This window comes from Capsicum annuum, chromosome 1 (genome assembly GCF_002878395.1).
Source record: "Capsicum annuum cultivar UCD-10X-F1 chromosome 1, UCD10Xv1.1, whole genome shotgun sequence".
NCBI classification, from domain to species: Eukaryota; Viridiplantae; Streptophyta; class Magnoliopsida; order Solanales; family Solanaceae; genus Capsicum; species Capsicum annuum.
In genome coordinates, this window is record NC_061111.1 from 75,371,363 (window position 1) to 75,384,037 (window position 12,675).

Genomic DNA, 12,675 nt, shown 5'->3' on the forward strand with positions numbered 1-12,675 from the left:
CTGGAAAATTAAAGTGAAGGAAGATTTAGACACTATCCACCACATGAGTCTATGATGCGACTTATACCCTGGCTTATAGCACATGGTGAGCCACTCGTACTCAGATCCAACCTGAGCAACCAAGTCTAAGACTAAGTTAAGGAACCAAATGATTTGTACCCACCAATATGACCCATACCCCAAAGTCGTATCTATTCTAGTAACCAAAATCCATCCTACTAACCAACACTGGTCAACATACGACAGGACCATACCATTCATACCCTATCATACGGCTCATACTTATGAGCTGTATTGGGTTCAGAGACTAGAATTCTAGGAAATTTTCTAAGGGTCAAAACTCAGGGTGTTATAGTTTCCCCCACTAGGAACATGCATCATCGAATGACAGGTAAGGTAGGGGTGATGACACATACGAGTCATTTACATTATCAAATATATTCCCAATCTTTAATAAAGTTTAAAAACAAAGAGGAAAAGATATTAATCTTTCCTTTAACAAACTCAGAAACTAAATATGTGTTAAAGAAACAAACCTTCTTTATGAATCCCAGGGGCAGAAAACAAAAGCAAAAATTTAGACTTTATGTCCTTCTCTGCTTCCCAAGTAGACTCTTCCACCTTATGGTTCTGCCATAAAATTTTTACTTAGGCCATATAATTGGTCCACAACCGACGAACCTGTATATCCAAGATCTCAATTGGGATTTCCTCATAAGACAGAGAATCCGTGATACTAAATCCTTCCAAAGGAACAATCAATGAAGGATCACCAATGCACTTCATCAACATAGAGACATGAAAGACCGGATGGACTAATATCAAGCTATAAGGAAACTCCAACACATAAGCAACATTACCAACTCTCTGTAAAGCCTCATAACTCTCTGTAAAGCCTCATAAGGACCAACATACTGGGGACTGAGCTTCCCTTTCCTGCCAAACTGCATTACTCCCTTCCTGGGAGATACCTTGAGGAAAACCTTATCCCTAACCTCAAACTTTAAGTCTCTATGCCTAACAGCTACAGAGGACTTTTGGCTACTTTAGATAGCCTTAAACCTATCCCACATCACCTTCACCTTCTCCATAGCCTGGTAAACCAAATCGGGACCAAACATATCCACCTCACCAAACTCAAACCATCCAATAAGAGATCTACACCTCTTACTATACAATGCCTTAAAAAAGGCCATACCAATACTAGAATGATAGCTATTATTGTAAGCAAACTTCACCAAAGGTAGATTCTTAACCCAACTACCACCACAATCAATCGCACAAGCCCAAAGCATATCCTTTAATGTCTGATTAGTTCTCTTTATTTGCGCATCTATCTATAGGTGCAAAATAGTACTCAGGCTAACCTTAGTCCCCAACCCTTACTGAAAAAATTGTTAGAAGTAAGATGTAAAATATGTGCCATAATTAGAAATAATCAAAACAAGAACCCCATACATCTTCACAATCTCCTGAAGATACAACTTTGCATAATCCTCTATCGAGAAGGTAGTTAGTACTAGAAAAAAGTGGGCAGACTTAGTCATCCTATCCATGATGACCTAAATCGAATCATATTGATTCTGAGATCGAGAAAGACTGGTAAAGAAGTCCATCTTGATAACTTTCTATTTCCATTTGGGTAAATTAATTTCTTGATACAACCCTCTTGGCCTCGTGTGCTCAACCTTAACCCATTGACATACCAAGTACTTGACCATAAAATCAGCACAATCTCTCTTTATGCTATTTCACCAATAGATCTCCTTGAGATCATGATACATCTTAGTCGATCTGGGATGAAAAACATAGCGCAATTCATATGCCTCAGCCAAAATCCTTTGTTGCAATCTATCAACATCAGGAACACATAACCTCCTTTGGTACCATAAAGTACCATCACTACTGTTCTTAAACACCATTACCTTTTGCCTACCAATGCCACTCTTGATTTTCATCAAAATAGGATCCAGCACTTGTTTCTCCTTAAATCTCCATAACAAGAGATGATCAAACTACTTCCTTCACCATCACACCACCATTCTTTGAGTCCAAGAGGCAAACTCCATGATTAGCCAAGCGGTAAATCTTCTTCATAAATTCCCACTTTCCTTTCTCCAAATGAGATAAAATCCCTATGGATAACCTAATAAGAGCATCAACAACTATGTTAGCTTTTCCTGAGTGGAAGTGAAGACTCATATCGTAGTCCTTGAGAAGCTCAAGCCATCTTCTTTGCCAAAGATTTATCTTCTTCTAAGTGAACACATACTGTAGACTCTTATGGTTAGAAAATTTATCCACGTGAACACCGTATAAATAATTCCACCATCTTTTCAAAGCAAACATAACCACCAATAGCTCAAAATCTTGAGTAGGATAGTTCTTCTCATGCACTTTCAACTTCCTGGAAGTATAGACAATCACCTTCCCATGCTTCATCAACACACAACCAAGCCATACGTGAGATACATCACAATAAACCACGAACCCATTATTGTTTTTCAACAAAGTCAGAATTGGAGCTGAAGTTAGCTTATCCTTCAACTTCTCAAAACTTCCTTCAGAAGTATCTGACTAAGAAACCTTGACCTTTTTCTGAGTCAACTTATTCAATGAAGCAGCTATCGATGAAAATCTATGCACAAACTACCTATTATACCCAGCTAAACCCACGAAGCTCCTAATGTCAGATGGAGTCATGGGTCTAGTCCACCTCTTCACCACAGCAACCTTTTGTGGATCCACCATGATCCCCTCACTAGAAATAATATGACCCAAGAAAGTTACAACATGCAACCAAGACTCATATTTTGAGAACTTGGCATGCAACTATTATTCTTATAAGGTCCGTAGCATCACACAGAGGTGATTATCATGATCCACCTCACTCTTTAAATAAAACAGAATGTCATCAATAAACACAATAATAAGAAGATCCAAATACTGATAAAAAACCCTATTCATCAGATCCATAAATGCTGCCGAAGCATTAGTCAAGCCAAATAATATTACCAAAAACTCAAAGTGCCCATACCGAGTATTAAAAGTTGTCTTAGGGATATCCACCTCCCAAATCTTTAATTGATCATATCCAGACCAAAGATCTATCTTAGAAAAGAACTTGGTACCTTATAATTGATCAAACAGATCATCTATCCTTGGAAGAGGATACTTGTTCTTGAATGTCACCTTATTCAACTACCTATAGTTAATGCACATCCAAGGAGAACTATCTTTCTTGCACAAAAACAACATCGATGCACCCCACGGAGATGCACTAGGATGAATAAACCCTTTATTCAGAAGATCCTTAAGTTGCTCCTTGAGTTTCCTCAACTCAGCCGAAGCCATTTTTAATGGAGAAATAGAAATTGGACGAGTATCCAAAACTATATCAATACCAAACTCTATTTTCCTATCTTGAGGAACACCAGGAAGATCATTGGAAAATACCTCTGGAAACTCACTAACCACTGGAATTATCTAGAAAGAAGGAGCTTTCGAGTTAAAAGCTTTACCCCGAACTATCTGACAAAGACAACCTTTGAAAATTAACCTCCGAACTCTAAGATAATAAATAAATTTCCCCTAGGAGCTAAAGACCACCCTCCAATTCTATCACCGGTTCACCAGGGAACCGAAAAATAACCCTACAGGCCTGAAACCCAAGGATGCGTAACAATAGTGCAGTCAATCTATACCCAGAATGATATCAAAATCCAGCATATTCAACTCAAATAGATCCACCAAGGTTAGCTTGCCACTAACATATACCAAGCACCCCCTATAGACTCTCTTAGCAATAACTGAGTTACCTACTGAGGTAGAAATAGAAAAAGGATCCAAAATAACTACTGGATCAAAACCAAAAGATACAACCACATAATGAGTCACATAGGAAAGAGTGGACCCCAGAGCAAGCAAACAACATACATCATAAGAGAAAAGTTATAACATACTAGTACGACATAAGGTGATGCCTTAAATTCCTATCGAGATGCCAAAGCAACAACCTATACTGATGAACCAGGTGCAGTAATAGAAGTAGATGAAACACCAGCAGGTGTAAGAGTAGAAGATGAAGCCACAGGAATATTATTCTCCTCTATAGCAACCTTATTAACTAGACAATCACTAAGTTGATAGCCAGCCTGGCCATACTTTACGTATGTGTCCCTTTATTTATTGGAATAACTACGATGAGGATGAACACAAAACTGATAAGGAGGGCATGAAGAAACTGGCTGACCTTTGGTTGCCTGAGATTGGGAAACTTGTGCTTGAAAATTGTCACCACCTTGGTGACGCTTGTCGCCTGACTGGTAAGGAGCCCTATAAGAAGAGAAGAAAACATAACTCCCCAACTTCTTCTTCTGCCATTTGCCACCATCCTGACCACTGTGAGACTAAGAAACTCCCTGGTTAGAAAACCTACTTCTCTTACCTTGTCTATCTCCAAACTCTGCTTATTTCCTTTTTTTATCCTCCACTTGCTGCATACGAATAGTCAACTTAGAGATGTCCATATCTTTAATCAGTAAGGTAGTCTTGCTCTCTATAATAAAATCCCGATTCAACCCAGAAGCAAATTTCCTCATTTTTTCCTACATGTCAGCCACTAAATCAGGAGCATACCTTGATAATTGGTGAAACTTTAAGGCATATTCCTTGTCAAACATCCTCCCCTCCCCTGCTTGAGGTTTGCAAACTCCTCCATCTTTTCTTTCCTCAACTCTTAGGAAAAGAAATAATCTAAGAAGGCATTAGAAAAAGTATTCCACAAGACTGATTCTTCCACATCACCCCTATCTCTGTCCCACTCTCCATACCACTGATATGCAACACCTTTGAGATGATAAGCCGTAAAGTTTATCCCCTCCAAATTGGTAGTCTGCATCATCGGAAATATCTTTTCTATTTCATCAAAGAAGCCCTATGGATCCTCCCCAACCTTCACTATAGAAAAAGTGAGAGGACCAATCTTCATAAATTGGCCAACCCTTGTGGTCTCATGTCACGACTCGAGACTACCCCTAGTCATAATATGGTGCTTAGAACCATAAGTGATTCCAAATTAACCCATAAACTAGCATACTATTAAACTACTAATTTATAATATATTAAATAGCTGGTTCTTCTATGCAAAAATATAATCATGACAAAATCTGGGAAAAATATAATACTTATACAATTTATAATTTGATAAAACTGAAGAGAGAACTAAAATTATATGACTGACTCTAACTGACCTCTATGAAGCCTCTACTATACTGACTACAGATAGCTGGGACATGTCTCCAACTATCACTAATCAATACATATGGAAAAATTAAAAATAAAGTACACAATCCACAACTGTCTGGAGTTTTCAAAATAAGAGAACATATCACCTATTGGCTGAAAGTTGCAAACTATTTGACCTTGGTGTAAGAGCTACATATGGTACCTATATTATTAAGGATGTAGCCACAAATACATATATATGGCCAGTATATTAGAATATACTGAGTATATGGAGACAGACACTAAATAATGGAAATATTTCAAATATTTTGTAAAATTGAGGATATAAGTTATTTGTTGAAATTATACTTTTCAAACATGACTATACATGAAAACTATAAATCATACATAATTTATAACTCATCAGTTGAAAATAATTCTGTAAGCTAGGAGGCGGTAGAAACATAAATATTATAAGCCATTCTCTCGTGGGGTTGAATATGATGTAGAAGTTGTACTGAGCATGACATATGAATACTGGGTCTGAACTAAGTAGTGGAAAATAACATAACTAAAGGATCTAAATATACAAATATACTGAGCGCGAATGCATAAACATACAAAATCAACCAAACATATACTAAGCTGATCTGATTAATTAAATGGCTAATAACTGATTATTAAGTAGCGGATGTCTGAATAAATAACACTGGATACTGATTAGCTGATATATGAATACTATTTAACTGATAACTGAATACTGATCATGAAAAGCTAAACTGTACTTGGTCTAAGTAACTGAACTGAAACTGCAGGGTACTGGCGTATGTGATAAAGACTAACTGAACAACATGGGACAACTGAGCTTGAATGCATGCCAATTATAATATCTAAAAATGCAAGACTAAGTGTATATCTGTTATGTCACTAAGATAATCTATAATTTGAAAGGCTGAAATTTATATAACTGAGTATCTGAAAGCCTGTACACTTAGTCAAGAAAACTTAAACTGATAATACACTGAATACTATATTGAGATTATAGGACGTATAATCTAACCAAAATGCCCTAATCTGAGATAATTAGGGTCCAACCTGTAACCCCAATTGGAAGGGTGTCTGTATTGTGCCACGGGTACTAGCATTAGTTGTGTGGATCTACTAAACTGGTGTCCTGAAGGACCAGGGTATCAAACCTAAACTGATGGGGGAACCCTGAGAGAAAGCTAAGCCTAACTGATAGGTGACTCCTCATATCCCATGCAAGCTATATAGTTCTGAAATATAGGGACTGCTACTAATGACTTTGCCTAACCAACGGGGAAGCTACAGAAAGTCACCATCCCTGTATTTGCTCAGTGCTAAATCCTACTCTCAGCTGAACTGACACTGATTACTGGACTGAACTAAGCATAACTAAACAAACAACTGATCATAATGACTGACTGAGTGATAATTCTCATGGTATATCTGAAATCATTCTAAAGATACTGACATTATGTAAACAGCTAAGTATCGGATATTCGTAACCCTTCAGCACTAAAAGATTACTAAATGCAATAGCAAACTTAAAAACTGTAGTAGAGGATCATGGTTTAAAAACCCATAAGTATAGCCATTTCATCAAATGTGTCAGGATCATAAATTTAAACATCGGAATGCTTAATTATGAGGAACAATCATGATTACATGACTAAAATCACAATTAAGGATTTAATATGGAATTTGCTTGAATAAAACATGGGAAATGTAAATCCAAAGCATAAGGAAATTAAATATTTCATGGGATCATACATGGGCTGAATTTAACTTTAAACTATCATGAAAACATGAATTAAGCCTTTTTGGAACATAGTAAATATTAAAATAAAGGAGAAACTCTATAGTTCACTTGAAAGAGAAGGTTTTGGGCTCCATGGGTGAAAGGGACCCATGAATGAATACCCCCACATACCTTAAACCTTTAACTTGAAAGAAGATCGCCAATATTGATGTTTTCTTAAAGGTTCTTGAACTTGGGGGACTTGAATTTTTGATTTCTTGAGGGACAAAGAATTGAATTTGTTCTTGCCGAAAGGGAGGGTTTTCTTGAGAGAAAAGTTGGAGAATAATGGCAATTTATCCCCTAAATAATGCCCCAAGTTGTCATACGAACGATTAGGTTGAGGGGGAAAAGTTACAATTGCCTTCAGTCATTTAAATAAAAAAACTGGACGCAACTATTCCTCCGCGGCGCGGTTGTATCGATGTGGCTTACTGGTTCTGATGAAAATGATTATAACTTTTCTCTTGGGTATCTGATTAAGTCGAAATTGGTATTATTAGAAAGATAATTCAATAATCTACAATTTGTTAGGTCTTGAGATAAAAAATTCCATATATATGAAAGTAATACACATTAAAAGTTGACCCTTGCAGAATCGAATACCAAAATTTGACCGATTCAAAGGCTCTTAGCTCAACTTTGTTCTAAGTGATTCTTATGAATATTTTTAACTTCATCAGCCCTTAACATACTAGGATAAAGATCATGAAATATTCATTCAAATTATAAACCATGAACTGGGCATAACACCCTCACTGCGATGTTGTATATGTGCCAACGGGAATAGCACCTTGATGCAACACTATTGTGGTGACCTGATAGATTTATGATTCAAACATTACCCAATCCTCATCCAAAAAATCCAAAACTTCTTCGAGACATTCTTCTTACACCCCTGAACATGAATTAACTCAAAAACTAATGTCTTAGGATCGGAAAGGTCAAAATAAAAATCCTCAAAATTTATGGGTCTTGAAAATCACTAAGTCCCCAACACTTGGTAAAAATTTCAAGACTTAAGCCCCTTAAGAATTCTACTAAGAGCTGAATTGATCTAAGAATAGTATGGGGTATTATAATATCTCCATCTTGGGAATATTGGTCCTTAAATGAGACTGGTTAGACTAAGAGTACTAAACTAGGGCAACTGAGATCACATACTGAACATGCATGACCGGGAACATAATTGCATGATTGAGTCTGAGCTTGATACATTAACTAAACTGATTTCATGAATACATGCAATGACATACGAATGGTTATAAGGATGAGATAGAAATGAGAGATTCAAATTATGAGTAACCATTACCTCAAGCTAGATCTGGTTTCATGAAGAATAGATGAGAGTTTTAGAACATAAATATCTCCCCCTTGAAATCATTGGTCCCCCGAATGATCCTAACTTGGCTGAAATACTAAGGAAAGATTGAGATTATGCACGGGGCACTTACAAACTTAATCATGATTGAATATCTGAATTTGAAACATGATGTATAAATTGAACTGAATTCACAATTTACACGGATGCGAATATTTTACCTCATGGATTGGCCATATTCATGAAATTTCAGATAGTAAGACTGGATTAGAAGATGAAAAAACCCATAGAAACTTGTCTATCTGACTACTAAACTGAATTACTGGCTACACAAACTAAATTATACTGAAAGCTTATACTCAACTATACATTTCACTTCAATACTGCGCTTCACTTGAGGCTACTTAAAATCTTCACTTGGGCACTGATATTTCTACCCACTGAAGTCTGAGTTGAACTGAATTCTCTCACTATGTTCAAGCCTACTCGAATCCACAAAGTGCACACATAACACTGTAATACTAGTCAAAAATCATGAATTCAATACATCCTACATTTTCACAACTTCTCATCTCATAAATAATTATTATTACTACTTTAACAACTGTATTCAACCTCTTACTAGACATTCACTAATGTGCAATACATTCATTCGTATATATACAAACATGACATTCAAGCCTATCTTCCTAACCACATATACACTTCTAAACAAAACCCATAAAATTATCTTTCTCATATCCTCTAAACCTCTATTATTAACAATTTCCATGCACAATTCTTAAGAAAATCACACATGATATTTTAGCTAATCATGACATATACCAAAAACTTAACCTTAATCTTTGTTCAACTTTATAGCCTTAGATAAAAGAAACATATAACAATATTTTCCTTAGTAAGGAACATTTACTCTCTCCCATCTAAATAATTATGCATCACCACTATCATGACATAAGGAGAGGTCACTAAAATTTAGAATATGAGGACCTGAATCTTGAAAGAATACTATGCAGAACTTTGACACTTAGCTGAGGCCTGAGGAATAGAGTATCAACATCATGGATTTATCAAAGAGATCTAAGCTGAGGGCATACATGACATAAACTAAATTTCTCTGATCATTAGGAGTGTAGAATGAGTACCTGTAACTGAACATATTGTGAAGCATTAGCACATGAGTCATGAGTTGTATGACCTGAGTTTGAAGTTTATAAATTTATGGAATATGATTCATACTGCTGAGTGAACTGGAACTCTTCATACTAGGAATTGGAAGCATACATAATTCTAGGGAATGTGTATGAATATGAGTTATGATCATGGAGCTAACATGTAAGGCATAAGTAGATATCGCGATAACTGAAGTACAAATACTGAAATAAGAATGGGCTGGGCATCATCCTTCTTTACTACTATTCTACAACCTATTGGCATCACTACCAGAATCTGAGAGCTTGACTTGGTTACTTATTCTATAATCTCCCCCTTAGCTTTAAGCAATCATTCTAAGTCTGTGGATCTATTTAATAAATGCTAAATTGAACTGCAACCACTTTACTATAGAGTCTAGGATAATATATATAAATGATGAACTTACCTTGTAAGACTATACCTAACAGTGTAAAACCCATTACTAATACTTCCTTTTGAGATAGAACTATCAACTGCCTATTGTCCCAATAGGCATCACAATAACTTAATAACTTACTAACTTAGAATTTTCAAAAGGATCATCATACCATGAGTTCACACCATCTAGAATTTCAGCTCTTCTTTCTACTAGCTCAATCCTCCAAGATCTAAACTTAGATTCTAACACTTAGCATGGATATCCCCAAACCTTTAATGAACCATACTAACTTCCTTCATAGCCTACAAATATCATATCTCTAAACTCATAGTTCTCCCTAAACCATAGGAATTACCATTACACCAACATCACCAACATATAATTTTGAATCAACAAACTTAAATTCTTGCATACACTATTTCAAGCCTGCTGATTCACCCTTTATACAACTAGCCCCATGAATACAAAGTCTACTAAATCCAGACAAACACTATCCCCACTTTACTACTACTAAACTTTTGGGTTCATGCTTCTAACTCTAGGTCACATGCTATCATAGTATTTCGATAAGGGATCTAAAAGTACATCTAACTTTCTCTCAATGCATAATTTTCCATAAACATAAATAAAATCTTTCATACTTTAAAACATAAAGGCACTGATGGGATACTTCTGATCCTGCAATAATCCCATAACTTTCTGTGGGGACTGCCTGATAAAGCTTTATCGATAAGGATTTGAGCTTGACTATTTCTGTTGCCTCAATAATAAGAAAGAGTTGGCATGAATAGATTAATGTAAGAGTCTGCATAAGTACCTAAGACCTCTACTACAGGATTTGAGACATGAAAGAAGGGAAACATTATCTAAATTCCCTGTAGGTTCTCAAAGAAAAGTACAGACATCTCCGTACCATTCCACAAGACTCTACTAGACATGACTTCATAGACACCCAAGGACACTTGAACTCTAGGCTCTGATACCAAGTTTGTGACGACCTGAGACTACCCCTTGTCATAACACAGTGCTTGGAACTACAAGTGATCCCAAACTAACCCGCGAGTTGGTATACTATTAAACAACTGATTTATTATATATTAAATAGCTGGTTCTACTGTGCGGAAATATAATTATGATAAAATCTGGGGAAAATATAATACTTATACAATTTACAATCTAATAAAATTGAAAAGAGAACTGAAATTACATGTCTGACTCTGACTGACATATGTGAAGCCTCTACTATACTGACAATAAATAGTTGGTACATGCCTCCAAATACCACTCATCAATACATATGAAAAATATTAAAAATAAAGTACATGATCCAAAACTGTCAAGAGTTCTATAAATAAGATAACTTACCACCTACTGGCTGAAAGCTGCAAACTCTGTAGCCCAGGTGTAAGAGCTATATATGGTACCTACATTATGAAGGATGTAGCCACAAACTCATATATGTGGTCAGTATGTTAGAATGTACTAAGTATATAAAGACATGCACTGAATCATGGAAATATTTCAAATGTTCTGTAAAACTGAGGATATAAGTTATCTGCTGAAATTATACTTTTGGAACATGACTATACGTGAAAATTGTAAATCATATACTTAGTATATGTTTAGTTAATTTTTTATGTTAATGTATTCTGAATATACTAATTTACTAAGCACAAATACATTAACATAAAAAATTAACCAAACATATACTAAGCTGATCTGATTAACTGAATGTCTAATAGATGAATACTTAGTAACGAACTTCTAAATACTGAATAACTAGTATTTGGATACTGATTAGCTAATATATGTATACTATTTAACTGATAATTAATACTGATCATGAAAAACTAAACTGTACTTGGTCTAAATAACTGGACTGAAACTGAGGGGTACTGGTGTATGAGATAGAGACTAACTGAACAACATGAGACAGCTAAGCATGAATGCATAGCAACTGTAATATCTAAAAATACAAGACTAAGTTTATATCTGTTATGTCACTAAGATAATCTATAATCTGAAAGGCTGAGATCTGTATAACTGAGTATCTGAAAGTCTGTACACTTAGTTAAGTAAACCTAAATTGATAATACACTAAATACTGTACTGAGATTGTGAGAGGTATCATCTAACTAACATGCCCCAAGCTAAGCTAATTAAAGGTGTTAGTAGCGTGCCACGGGTACTAATAATGGCTGTATAGATCTATTAATCTGGTGTCCTGAAGGACCAGGGTATTAAGCCTAAACTAATGGGTGACCCCTGAGAGAAATCCAAGCCTAAGATACGGGTGACTCCTCATATCCGATGCTGGCTATATAGTTATGGAATACAGGGACTACTACTAATGACTCTACCTAACTGATGGGGAAGCCGCCATCCCTGCATTCACTCAGTGCTAAATCCTATTCCCAGCTGAACTGACACTGATTACTGGACTGAACTAAGGTTAAATGAACAAACTACTGATCATAATGACTGACTGAATGATAATGCTTATAGTATATCTAAAATTATTCTGAAGATATTGAAATTATGTAAATAGCTAAGTATCAGGTATTCATAACCCTACAACACTGAAAGATCACTGAATGCATTAACAAGCTTAAAAATTATAGAAAAGGGTCATGGTTCCAAAACCCATAAGTATAGACATTTCTTCAAACATGTTGGGATCATAAATTTAAACATGGGAATGCTTCAATTATGAGGAACGATCATAATTACATG

At 35.7% G+C, this 12,675-nt stretch overlaps 1 pseudogene; it reads left to right on the forward strand.

Annotated features, from left to right (window-relative positions):
* The first annotated feature begins 4,171 nt into the window (after window positions 1-4,171).
* Window positions 4,172-12,675, forward strand: part of LOC107852334 — a 61,823-nt pseudogene continuing 53,319 nt past the window's right edge.